The sequence below is a fragment of the Mustela nivalis genome (assembly GCF_964662115.1).
Source record: "Mustela nivalis genome assembly, chromosome: 7".
Taxonomy (NCBI): domain Eukaryota; kingdom Metazoa; phylum Chordata; class Mammalia; order Carnivora; family Mustelidae; genus Mustela; species Mustela nivalis.
Window position 1 is genome coordinate 75,051,498 of NC_139026.1, and position 12,984 is coordinate 75,064,481.

Below are 12,984 nucleotides of genomic sequence, written 5' to 3' on the forward strand. Positions count from 1 at the left end.
AGAGAGAAGCCTCAGTCTGCTCTCCTCTGGGTGGTCCAGAACACACAGACTCTCCTTCTGCAAACTCTACTGAACACCACGGCCTCCTACAGGTGGTGTGCACCCCAGCCACCATCCCAGGGGTTGCCGAGGCCCTCACTTGTGCCTGCACCCCTGTGTCACTAAAGCTGTGAGCAATATTGGTTCGGGGAGCCCCAACCAAGTTGAGTGCCATTGCCGGGACTGGTGTCTGGGGTCCATGGCATGTCTAGTGCTTTTGCACGCAACGGGGTCGCAGGTTGTAGAAAGTGGCTGTCGAGAGATCCCAACCAGAGATTGTTTGGTTCTCTCAGGCTCATGTTGGAAACGTTCAGACCCTCAGCTTGTCCTGGAAGGCTGCGCTCCTAGAGGCCATAGCTGGTGGTGCCCACCAGGGGTTCTCTCAGAGGCAGGTGGGAGTGTGCCTAGTCCAGTGGTGGTGCAAGCAGCGGAAAGCCACAGGCTCAGGGCCTACAGACCGGAGTCCCCGCCAGACTTTCTCTGGCACTGGTGGTCACCAGCAGGGGCTGTCCTGGGTGCACGGGCTTAGGCCCGTGCCTAAGATCGCCTGATTCCACCAGCTGTCGCTTAAGATCTTTTGCTCCTTTTGAGTGCATTTAACCAAACTCAAGTTAATGCTGGTCCCCAATCACAGGGTACTTTCATATTGGGGTATTACTATCCAGTGGGTCGCTTCTCATGGCTCCCTCCTCCTTCTGTTTATCCTCAGATATCAGTCCAAGTGTTCCCACTCCATGGAACCTCTCCACTGATGTTGTCTGCTTCCATAGAGAACCAGAAGTGTATAATCTTACATCTGAGGCTAATTTCATGGGTTTTCAGAGTGTTCTTGTATATATTTAGCTCACTTTAGGGGACCAGTTGAAACCAGGTATCCTACTTTTCTGCCATCTTGCCCCAGGAATTTTCTGAATATGTGGTGATCCTGAACACCAGCAGCCTCCACCTGTTGAGAGCCCATGGTGGGAGAGGGGTATGCTGATGCAACTACCAGTGAGGGAGGGCAGAAAGGGCTGAGGGATTGAATGGGGGCAGGATGCAGTTATACTCGCAAGGATGATGACAGACACGGAGTGTGGAGGGACACTAATATGGAGGCGAGAGGAAAGCTAAGATGGGGAGAGACGAGCTTCACTTACCCCGATTGTCTCTGTCATCTGACATCTTTCTCCCTTCTGCTCTGTCAACATGATGTTTTCTGAATTGAAAGAAAAAAAAAAAAGCTTTTGCTCTCATTCAAGATATGAAGGGAAAGGAAGAATATAGGGGAAAAAAGGTTCTTTCTTGTGACTCGACTGCTCCAGGAAGTCAAGAATTCTGGAGGCAGCTGCTTCAAGGGTGGAGAGAAATCTTCAGCAGGAACTTGGAGGGGGGTGGTTGGGTAGTGGGAACCTCGAGCTGGGAAAGGGCTAGGAGTTAGGGAATAGACTGGAAGGTGGGGGGGGAATGTACATATAATGCTGTGAAGGGATAGAGAGTTCAAAAAGAACCTAACATTCTTTAGACCAGGTCTTGCCAGGAGCAGGACTAGAAACCTATTGGTTTGACTAAGTGTTAGCCCAGCTCTAGTATTTCCCTCCCATTTTCTCTCTACCCTGTTTAGCCTCAATTCTAGGTGCCTGGATGGGTAGATGGAGGCATGCTATAAGATGGGATTGAGAGGAAGAAGTATTGCAAGTTAGGTGGGAGCGTTAATCGGAAACTATGGGTGTTTCATGGCTCCCTCCTCCTTCTGTTTATCCTCAGATATCAGTCCAAGTGCTCCCACTCCATGGAACCTCTCCACTGATGTCTTCTGCCCCCATAGAGAACCAGAAGTGTATTATCTTACACTTCTGGAACAACCATCAGGAGAACTCAGCCCAAGGCTGTGAGATGGCCTTTGTCATTGATCTTTTCCAGCCACTAATCTTCATCCTATGTCAAGCAAAGAGGACAGCGTCCACTCAACCATGGCCACTCATCACGCGCACATCCCCAAGCATCACAACCCCATGCTAGACTAGAGTTGGAGGTGGGGAGGCAGGGAGGATAGGAACTTTAAAAGGCCAGAGGAACTCATAGAGGAAAGGTGGGCTGCTTCCACACACACACACACACACACACACACACACACACACACACACAAGGGAGAGAGAAGGAAAAAACGAGGACTTCTCCCTCTAAAATAAGGATTGGATTGAGAACAAGAAGTTTCTTTGGGTTTTCATCTCTTAAAAATCCCTGGTTAAAATTAGTCCGTGTTTTCTCCAAATACAATTTTTCTGGTTTTCTAAGCGGGGATGACTTGTCCTTACAGATCTAAGCCTGGGGAACTCCAACTACTGCCCACAAATAAAATCTGTAACAGCTGGAAACACTCATCAGATGTGTAATGATGCTCATGGTGGAGGAAGTTTTAGGGCTCTAAGGCCTTCTTTTTAATGCCTTCAAAGGGGCAGAATGCTTTGGTGTGCGTTCTCCCATTTGCTCTTCTCAACAGGCTGGGAATAGGTATCATTGTTACCCACACTTTACAGATGAGGAAACTACAGTCCAGGATGGTTGTGGAACTGATCTAAAGCAGCAAAGTGACGAGACAGTAGATCTCCACCAGGGCTGCCGGACTCCAAGGGCAGTGCTCTTGCCAGTACGTTATAGCTACTACTATACAGGGGATGAGGAACTACTAGCTAGGGTAACAGTTTCTTCTTTGCTTCAACCTCAGGGACAGCCCCTTTAAAAACTGTGTGCTGTGCATAGATTTCTTTTTTTCCTTTTGCCAACTTAGTTTCAGTGACGGGGCTGCCAGTACTCACACACCTGGACTGGGCTCCCCTAGAGTGGCCTCTAGGTCTAGGAAGAGGACCCGTTGCCTGAGGCGGTGGTGGTGATGGGGAAGTGAAGAAGAATGAAGTTGCAAATGGAGTCTGGTATAATTCAGGAGCAGTCACAACTCCTAAACAAGCCACTTGAGGGTCTGGTTTGCCCAAGCCTTTTATTGGTTTAAATGATTTGGGATAGCAGCACCTGTTGTTGGTCCTGTCTTTATTTAGGAGAAGTAAAGGATTCACACTCATCCCACAACCCAAGTCAAGTTATGGACTTGGGCATCCTTCTTTCCCCCCACCCTTCCCAGACATCCACCCCCCGCCCACCCAGAGCATCTGAGTCCTTCCAGTGATCTCTCTCCCTGTCCCCGTGTTCAGGGATGACAGTTGAAGAATTGATTTGCTCTTCCTGATGCCTGCTTTAGTCCTCTGCTGTACAAAGTTGTGGAGCCTCTGTTTTCCATACATTTTTTGGTCCTGTTTTGTTGTTATGACTAAATAGGGTGTCTTGACCTGCCCGTGGGTGCCTTTAACCGAAAATCTCTGAGTGCTTAACAGTATGTCCCTGGGCTCCACAAACATTAGGTGACATGTCTGTGTCATTAGTCAGGATTTTTCTAACCCCCAGTAAAGACTTGGAAGAAATCGTGGTCTCAGCTAGAGTTAAAATTAATAACAATTTCCATGTATTAGGTGCTTAAAATGTGCTTATTTTTCCTGTAATACAACAGACTTATATAGTAGGCCCTCATTTTATCCACTAGCTCCCATTGTTCTAGGAAACACTTCTACTAATCAAGGGACAAATTTCACTGTGCAATTGTGTCTAAGGCTCAGGTGATGTGAAATAGGTTTATTCAGCAACTATGTCTGTGAGGTACTGTGCTAGGTATTCAGTGAATTTCACTGAAAGAATGAAGATGAAATGCAGATCCTTGAAGGATGGATTAGAGTTGGAGAGTCTGGCAGGAGAATGTCTAGGAAGGCTGAGCTTATTTCAGGCTGAAGCAAAGATTCAGAGATGGGAGTCTGTAATGTTTATGGAAACCTATGAGGTCACATAAGTACAGCATATCAATTTTAGGTTTTTGCTTCACCCGGAATATTAGCAATGATTGCCAGAAATGTGTTGAGAAGGATGCTGAGCCATGTGTGCTGAGATGAATGAGTAATGTCTATCAGGTACCATAGATGATGGCGAGAAGTTCTAATAGACTGATGAATTGTTTGAAATTAGTTACTTACTCCCTTTGAGCCCATTGCCATGTGACTTGAAGTATCTCCTAAAGGAGTATATATGTCTTATTTAGTTGATTTTGGACTTGGCCATGGTTCCTATTTTGGCCAATGGATGTGAACAGACATTTGCCGTGTTTGCATGTGAGAGTTTCTACTTTCTTGTTCTTCTTCTCAGCTACCAGAAGGGGCATATTCCTTCTGCCTGGGTCATGGAATGAGAAGTCCCATGGAGCAGAGCTGCAGCCTGCCTAGAGTCTGCATATATCTAAGTCAGAAATAAACTTTGAGGGGGCGCCTGGGTGGCTCAGTGGGTTAAGCCTCTGCCTTCAGTTCGGGTCATGATCTCAAGGGTCCTGAGATAGAGCACTGCATTGGGCTCTCTGCTCAGCAGGAAGCCTGCTTCTCCCTCTCTCTCTGCCTGTCTCTTTGCCTAAATGTGATCTCTTTCTCTCTGCCAACTAAATAAATAAATATTTTTTAAAAAGTAATTATAAAAAAAAATAAATTTTGAGGAGGGCATATGCTGTGCTGAGCACTGGGTATTATACTTAATTAATGAATCACTGAACACTACATCAAAAACTATGTGCCATATAGTGGCGAACAGAATATTATAAACGAAAAAAGAAAAGAAAAGAAGAAAGAAAAAACAAACTTTTGTTGCAGTACGCCACTGAGATTTGGGGGTTGGTTGTTACTTCAGCAAAGCTGACCAATAGCTATACTGCAAAATGGTATAAAGTTTGAAAGGTAAATGCTATCAAATTTGAGAGATCAAATATGAAGTGAGTTTAAACAGAGTGTGGAGAACCTTGAATGCCTGTGAGGCGAGCCTGCTATGTATTTATCAGAATCTCTCTCTTTCTTTTTCTTGGACATACAACTGGATCACACTTTCCAACTTCCTTTGGGTGATGTGTTCCACTTTCAGGCTTGGCCCATGAAGCCTCCCAAGGCAGATCCTTCCTGTTCTTTTCTTTGTGGTTTGATGCAAATGCCCATTAAGCACACTGACCTTGAAGGCCAAATGTTAAGGATGGTGGGGCCACAAGTTGGAAGCAACCTGAATCACCATTTCGCAGAGAACTGCCTATTAATCAGAAACATGTATTTTGGACTTCACTTGACCAATAAATCCATTTCTGTTCACTATAACACTAAAACTTTGGACTTGGTGTTATATAGTAGTTAATGTTTTTTTTTGACCAATATGTCATGTTAAAAGGTTTGGACTTGATTCACACCAAGAATAGGAAGGTTGAAATGTCTGAGTGGTTCAGTCACTTAAGCATCTGTTTCAGTTCAGGTCACAATCTCAGGGTCCTGGGATCAAGTCCCACATCAGGCTACTTCCTCAGCAGGTAGCCTGCTTCTCCCTCTGCTGCTCCCCCTGCTTGTGCTCTCCCTCTCTATCTGCCAAACAAATAAAATCTTTAAAAAAATTAAAAAAATTTTAAAAAGGATTAGGAAAGTAATCCCTGATGATTTTTCTTAAGTAGGGAAATACTTTCCTGAAGACCAGTGGAAGCTACAGTTAAGAGTTGAAGAATGCTTGCTGATTGAGGTTGTGAGGTCTTGGAAATGTTGGTGTTGGAATACAGACGAACTCCGGACTGGGGCTGGGAGAAGGTGGACATGATTTCAAAAGTCTCTCCAGAGGCTGTGGAAGGAGCTGATGCAAGATGAATCCTATTTTCTGACGTTTAAAGCCTCTTTTCTCTTTTGTAGAGGTCCCGGCTCTGGTACTGCTTCATCTAGCCCAGTGCCTGATATGTAATAAATGCTCAGCGGATGGATGCTGGTCCTGGACTCACCACTAACTAAGGACATAGGTATGGAGAGGGCTCTTTCACACACAGAATCATTGCAATGACTGTGCAGGATGCTGGCCAGTTTTATAGGTGAAGAGATATAAATTCTAAGGGTAACTTGCTCAAGGTCTCTTGGATCAATCTTACTCTGAAACCCATATCTTTTCCAATATAACAGGATGTCTTCTCACAAAATCACAATGGCTAGTACTTCCCGAGTGTCTGCACGGGCCAGGCGCTGGGCTGGGTGCTTTGCAAATACGCAGAAGCAGCTGGTGTATCAGATATTGTAGGCTGTTAGTAGTGTTTCTAAACTGTGGCCTCTGTGGGAAGCAGGCATCCCCGTGTGCTGGGGCTGCCATAACAAAACATGGTAGGCTGGGTGGCACACACAACAAGGATTTATTTTTCACATTTCTGGATGCTGGGAAGGCCAAGATCAAGGTGCTGCTGGATTTGGTTTTTGATAAGGAGTCTCTTCCTGGCTTGTAGACAGCTGGTTTCTCTGTGCGTCCTCACCTGTCCTCACATTTCTGGTGTCTACTTGTAAGAGCCCCAATTCCATCATCTGGACCCCACCCTTTTGACCCCACCTAACCCTCCCTGATTGCCTCCCAAAAGGCTCATCTCTAAATCCCATCACACTGTGCTTTAGGGCTTCAGCATACACACCAGGGATGGGCACAATATTCAGTCCCTAACAGTAGGAGAAACATTAACATAATTTTAGGGCAAAGTCTAACTTTTTGGATTGTTTTAGGGCCTCTTATCCATTTTCTTTTGTCTTCCCAGTTCTTGGGACTGGGTGGAAGGGTGGTTTCAGGTTCTCACTAATGCCCTGTCCTCCCTCAGCTCAGGAAGTCGGCAGTGAGGGCCAAGGTTGTGGGGCAAGGCTGTGGGGCTCTGAGGAGCAGAGGGGGTGTGTGCTGAGGGTGGGGGTGTACAGAGCACAGTGTGTGTGGCCTACATGTCAGTGCTCCATGGTTGACAGTTCTCTGTGCCCAGTTCTGGGTTTAAGCATATGTCATGTGGGGAAGGGGGAGCTCTGACATGGGTGTTTAAACCCAGGGCTGTGAGCTGGCTTCCCACTGAGGCCTAGGAAGTATGCTTTCTTTGAGGAGCAGAGGTCAGCACCAATGGGAAGGCCCTGGTGTGGGAATCAAAAACACGTGAGTTCCAGCTCTGGCTTCAGTTCTCCGCTGGGCCCCAGTGAGCCATCACCTCTGGGAGCGGGGGATGTCATCTGCTGTTCAACCATAAAGGAAAAGGAAGGGGGCCGGAGTGGGGGATGGCATTTTAGGGGCTGAAGGGAATAAGGCATGCCAGTGGCAAGGGCAGAGGGAGGGCGTTCCTGTGTTCTTTAGAAATTCCTGGGATCTTGCAAGAGCCCCAGACCCTCCAGCCCAGGCAGCCCAGCTCTGTCTCAGTGCCCAGGGCCCAGGGCTGGCTCTGCAGGAAGCACTGTTCCCTGCTGCCCTCTTGTGGCCTCGAGCCCTTCGCAGGCCTCTGCTTGAGAAGTTTCCCTCCAGTCCTCAGGGCCTTGTCCCTTGCCCCCAGTGGAAATTGCATTCATCCAGAAAAGAGATCTTTGGTCTCCCAAGTCCATCTTTCCCCGCATCTCCTCTGGTTTCTGGAAGCATCAGGATCTCCCGAAGACTAGGAACATCTTCCTGAGACTTCACCCCCTTTGCCATTGCCCAAAATGTTAAGTTGTGATTTGGGGGATGGGTGGTGGATACAAAAGGTTGAGATGAAGTGATTGAGCAGAGAGAGCAAATTCTCTTCCCCTTGGGCTCCATCTACACCCTTAGTGCCCAGGGTCATCTGGAGTTTTCAAAGAAAGCAGCAGGGGTATGACACTCCTGGAGCAAATGGGCCGGGAGCAGACAAGGCATTATGATTCTAGGCTTCTGTGAGTTCCCACTTGAGCTCAGTCCATCAGCCTCAGCAGGGGATGGACTGGCAGGAGCCAGGGGGAGTACACAGGGATGCTGGAGGGAGATGGTCTATGTGACAGGTGCTGGCAGGACTCCTTCTCTCTAGCTCTGGAGTCCTGTCCCCCGACCAGGCTGCCCTTGGCCCTCCCCTTCTAGTGCTCAGTGCTCATTAGTGACTGCCTTTCTTTAGAGCGACCCCCAGGGGACCAAGCTATATTGGATGGGCAAGGAAGGGGGAGAGGATGAGGGAGGCACAACGGGTAATGAGGGAGGAGGGGGTGGGATGACCAAGCATTGAGCTGGGGTCCCATGATCACTGAGGTGCTGTGAAAGCTTGGCAGGAGACACTGTCCTGGGGGCAGATACTGCGCTGCTGAGGGTGAGTCGGTGGGGTGGGTGTGGGAGGAATATTGGAAGGACTGAGCTCCACTGATGTAGGGGCTTATTTGGGGACACCTGGTGAAATAGGAGCCAATGACTTTATGCAGAGTTTCCATTGGGCAAGGAAGGGTTACGGGTGCCAGAGGGGTAAAGGAGAGATGCACATAGTTTCTGTTCCCCTTCCTGTACTTGCAGACCTGTCAGAGCTCCTCCCTGGCCTGGGTGTCTGGTGTGTGTCTGTCTGAGGGGTGCAGGGAGACACTGCACACTTCTCCTGTGGGATGCAGAGTGAGCTGCCAGGCTCTCTGTGGTGCACACAACCCCTCTCACCCCTCAGCAAACACCTCAGGTGAGCCTACCCCCGTCCTCACTCCTCCTCTCAGAATGCTCAAGACTCAGAGACAGTTGACTGAGGGGACTTGGAGTGCCCTCCCAGAATTTCCCGTGGCTCCCAGTGGATGCACTGGGGCAGGTCAGGGCTAAGCCTCAGGGCTTGACCCGGCAGCATAGTAGGCAGGGAGCCAACCGGCATCCGGAGTCCTGGAGAATGTTCTGTGAGGAGCAGAATGCTGCAGTGGAGCTGTGCTGTCCCCTAGATGGTCAGCCATCCATCCTCCACACAAGAGCTGCCTGCTGCATCCCCTCTGAGCCCTCACCCCCAGCCCACGCTCAGATAGAGGAGGCCTCTCTGGGGGTAGAAGAGGATCAGGAGGAAGACTGACACAGTGACTGGGACAGAAAGGACCCACACAGTAGCCAGGACCTACAGGCTGGGACCAGAAGGCAGAGCCAGTGTAAGCACACTGGAGAGTCCAAAACACCCACAAACAGTCAAGAAGGACGGACAGTGGGCAGTGTAATGGAGAGACCAGGAGACAGAACCAGAGACAAGAGAGAGGAAAGAGAGGAGCCTTCAGAGAGCAGAGCAGAAGATCCAAGACAGATGCAGAGAGATATGCAAGGTTAATGGTAGCAGAGATGCACAGAGACTCAGAGACACAGATTGGACCCGTTCTCAGGGGTGGGAAAGCCATGGACCCAGAGCCCAAGACGGATCCATGGACATGAGGCCAGGGTGAGTAGACCGCCGGTTAGTGTGCACAGAGAGGATGCTGTGTATGTGTGTGTGTGTGTGTGTGTGTGTGTGTGTGTGCGTGTGCGTGTGTGCGTGTGTGTGTGTAACCCAGCAGTTCAGAGCTCTTGTCACAAAGCCAGAGTCCTCTAGTGCTAAAGGAACCTCCCATATCCCCTCCCTCTGCAGCCCCTGCTCTGAGTAGTAGGGGGCCAAGGGAACAGAAATGCAGGTTAAAGATTCAGGTTAGAGACAGACTGAGCTGGGAAAGAAATGGCAGATCCCAGACTAAGATGAGAGGGAGAGAAGCTGAGAGTGAGGAAGGGAGCAGAGAAAGAGACAGAGGATAGAGAGAGACAGAGGTGGAGAAGGATACTGCTGGAGGCAGGGGTGCAGGAGAGACAGGGGGAGGGAGGGCATCTCTCACTGCAGGAGGGAGAGGAGGTTAGGGAGAAGCAGGGCTGTGGGGAAACAGATCATGGGTAGGGGGAGGCAAGCAGGGCTCCTGTCTCCCCAGAGAGCTGGGATGGGCTGACACAACCCTGGGGTGAGGTGGACAGGTGGCCATTCATGATTCACAGGGTGACCTTGTCCCTCTCTCCTGGGTTGAGTTCAGTGAGCCTGTCCCCCTGCCTGCCACCTTCCTACCAGTGGTGCTGACAGTGGCCCCTGCAGGATCCCATATGCAGACCCCTTCTCAGACTGCAGGACAACTCTGAGCCTCCTCACCAGGGCCACATGGGTGTCCTTTAGAAGGGCCCAGCATTCCCAAAGCTGGAGAAGAGGGTGAGGATCCCGCTGAGAAGCAGTATTTCCAGGAGAAAACGAGGTGGATGTGGGAAGACACAGTGGAGGACATGCCTCCTCCCACATGGCACTGACGGTCATTGTGGAAGTGACACTTGCAGCCTAGGACAAGAAGGGGGGACATTCCTGGTGGCTTCTGGAGCCCTGTGTCATTTTTCTGTGTGTTTGCTACCACCAGATAGCAGTGTTCCCAGGAACATCCCCAGCCTAGTATGGTTGGGGGTGGGGGCTGACATTTGTCTGAAATACTGGGTCAAGGGGTCCTGCCCTTGGGGAGCGCACGGTCCCCTCCCTGCCCCCTCATATGCAGAGTAACCTGGTGACACCTACCCAGCACACAGCCACAGGTGCATAGGAGCAGGGCAAACTCAGAATCAGAGCCAGTGAGTTCATCAGGGAAGGCTGCCTGGAGGAGGGGAGTCAGGAAGTGGTGTAGAAGGAGAAACCCAGCAGGACAGGGATGGAGGACAAGAGAAGGAGAAGCTCTCACTGTTGCTTCTGAAGCAGGACAAGCCAACCCTACGCCAGGCAGGAGACAGCTGAGCTGGGCAGAAATCAACAGCTGGACTGGGCACCAGCATGAAGGGGAGAAAAGGGAGGCAGATGCTCACTTTCAGACTGGGGGTTCTGAAGTTGCTGGAATTGGAAATGAGGACATTGGAGGAGCCCTGAGATGTGTTAGGCAGTGATGTGTGTGTGCACAGGTGTTTGGAGAAGTGTGTGCCCATGTGAGCATGATATGTGTGTGTGTGTGTGTGTGTGTGTGTGTGTGTGTGTGTGTGTGTATATCTCAGGTCCTGGCATTGATCTACCCCGCCTTCAAGGGAACTCCTTTCCAAAGTGGATTCTAAGTTTCTTCTGCTGTAATTGAGCCCATCTCTATGGAGGTAGTTTCAAATGTCCAGGATGTGGTTCAGTGTGTTTCATAAAAGATGTGTGTCCACAGGGAAGGAGGAGGCTAAAAATTCATCTTGGAGAAGAAATGTAATATCGAGCTCCTGGGTGTTATTACATGGAAGCCCTGGACATTCTGAACGTTATCACACTTCTAAGTGTGCACGGGAGTGGGATGACCCTGGGGGGTTTTACCCCCAGGTCATCTCTGCAGGACTTCTCTGGAAGGTTGCCTCTCCACCCTCCCCATCCACAGATATTTCTGTGGTCTGAGATGTCCCAGGACTCGGTGTGCCCTCGGATCACCCTTCTGGCTCTCCCCCTCTCTGTGACCATCCCTCAGTGTCTGGGGGTCTCTCTTCCCATCACACCCTGTGAGCCTGTCTCGCCCACATCTTCCCTTATCTACGTCCTGTGCTGTCTCCCTCCCGACCCTTGATCCCTCTATCTGCCCTCCCTCCCAGCTCTCTCCCTGCTTCTCTTATCTCTGTGTCTCTCAGCTTCTCCCCATATCTCTGGTTCACAACGCTGCCCTCTCCACTCTCTCTTCCTCCCCCAACCTCAAGGTGCAGACACTTCCTGTGACATCACCTGGGTGGGCTCCACCTGCCAGTGTCCCCCATTCTGTCCCCCCCCCCTAGGAGATTCCCCTCCTTTCTCCGTCTCTCCCCCTGGTAAGAAACAAAAGCAGTAACTCCCTCAGGGGTAGAAGACAGTAGTGGGAGGGCTGTGGAAGGAGGGGAGCAAGGAGCATCATGGAGAAGGCTCACAGACCTGGAAGGCAGGGAAGTGGGTACAGAGAGGAGAGGGGCAAGGCAGTGGCCACTCCTGTCTTCAGTACCCTGCCCACTGTCCAGAGGTCTTCAGGACAACCGAGGGAACAGGTGTGTGGTCAGGTCTGCTGGGCCCCTTTCACCACTGCTCCTAGGACAGAGCTTGGGGGTACGTTTGCTGCAGAGCTCATAGACAGGTGACATCCTGGCAAAGCACCTGCGTGTGGTCGGAAACGGAAGCCGCGCTTGGTGTCTTGCCACACATGTGACACACCATGTGGTACCGTGTGTGCTGCTGTAGGTCCTTTGTAGCAACAGCTGTCACACATGTCACATGTAAAGGGCCATCTGTGGAGGGCACTGTGGAGCGTGACTGTTGAGAGGAAGCTCTGGCCACCTGGGGAGAGGCTGTAGGGCTTGTGCACTGCACCTCCTGTCCTGTGCGCCCTTGCAGTAGCTCACAGGGTCCTTGTGCTTGCCGCAATGTGGACGCACTGGGCATGTTCAGGGCTCCTAGTCCATTTTGATAGCCTCTGTGGTTTCAGATGGAAGACACCACAGAAGGGTTGCTGCACCTCCCACAGGTGTGCACCTCCTGAGATGGTCACAGTCACCTGCCACCTCTCACCTGTGCACCATGTGCCCCTGTGGCCTCTCTGCTCCCCACAACACAGTCCGCCCTCCCCAGATGACTCCGCTCAGCTGAGGTCCCTCAGGAGGCACAGGGGCACCATGGTGGGCATCTCCATAGCAACCAGGGGATCTGGCCATCCGGTGGCCATCTGGCAACTGGGTGGATGGCCTCTGCCTCCGGAGCTTGTAGCTGTTCTGGAACTCCTTGGTGCACAGGGTGCACGTGTAGGGCCCCTTGCTCTTTGTCTTTTTCTCCCAGATGGACGAGAGCCCGGGAACGGCGACCGTTGAGGATGTGGCTACGAAGGCAATGGTGGTGGCTGCCGTGATGTTGGTGGCAGAGACGGATGCGGCCTATACAGTGGGCAACAACACCAGTGGGTGAGGCAGGAGGCCCTTCAGAGCGTTGTGTCCGCTGTGGGACCAGCTGGACCGGGGTCACAACAGTAAGGGCAGCAAAGATGGCAGCAGACTCCTGAGCATCAGGGAGAACCAGGAGCAAGTCCATTTTGAGAATCTTGGCCTTGGTGCTAGGGTGTGGTTGAGGGCAGTGGCACCACCTATAATGGACTCTGGGAACAGCCCTGG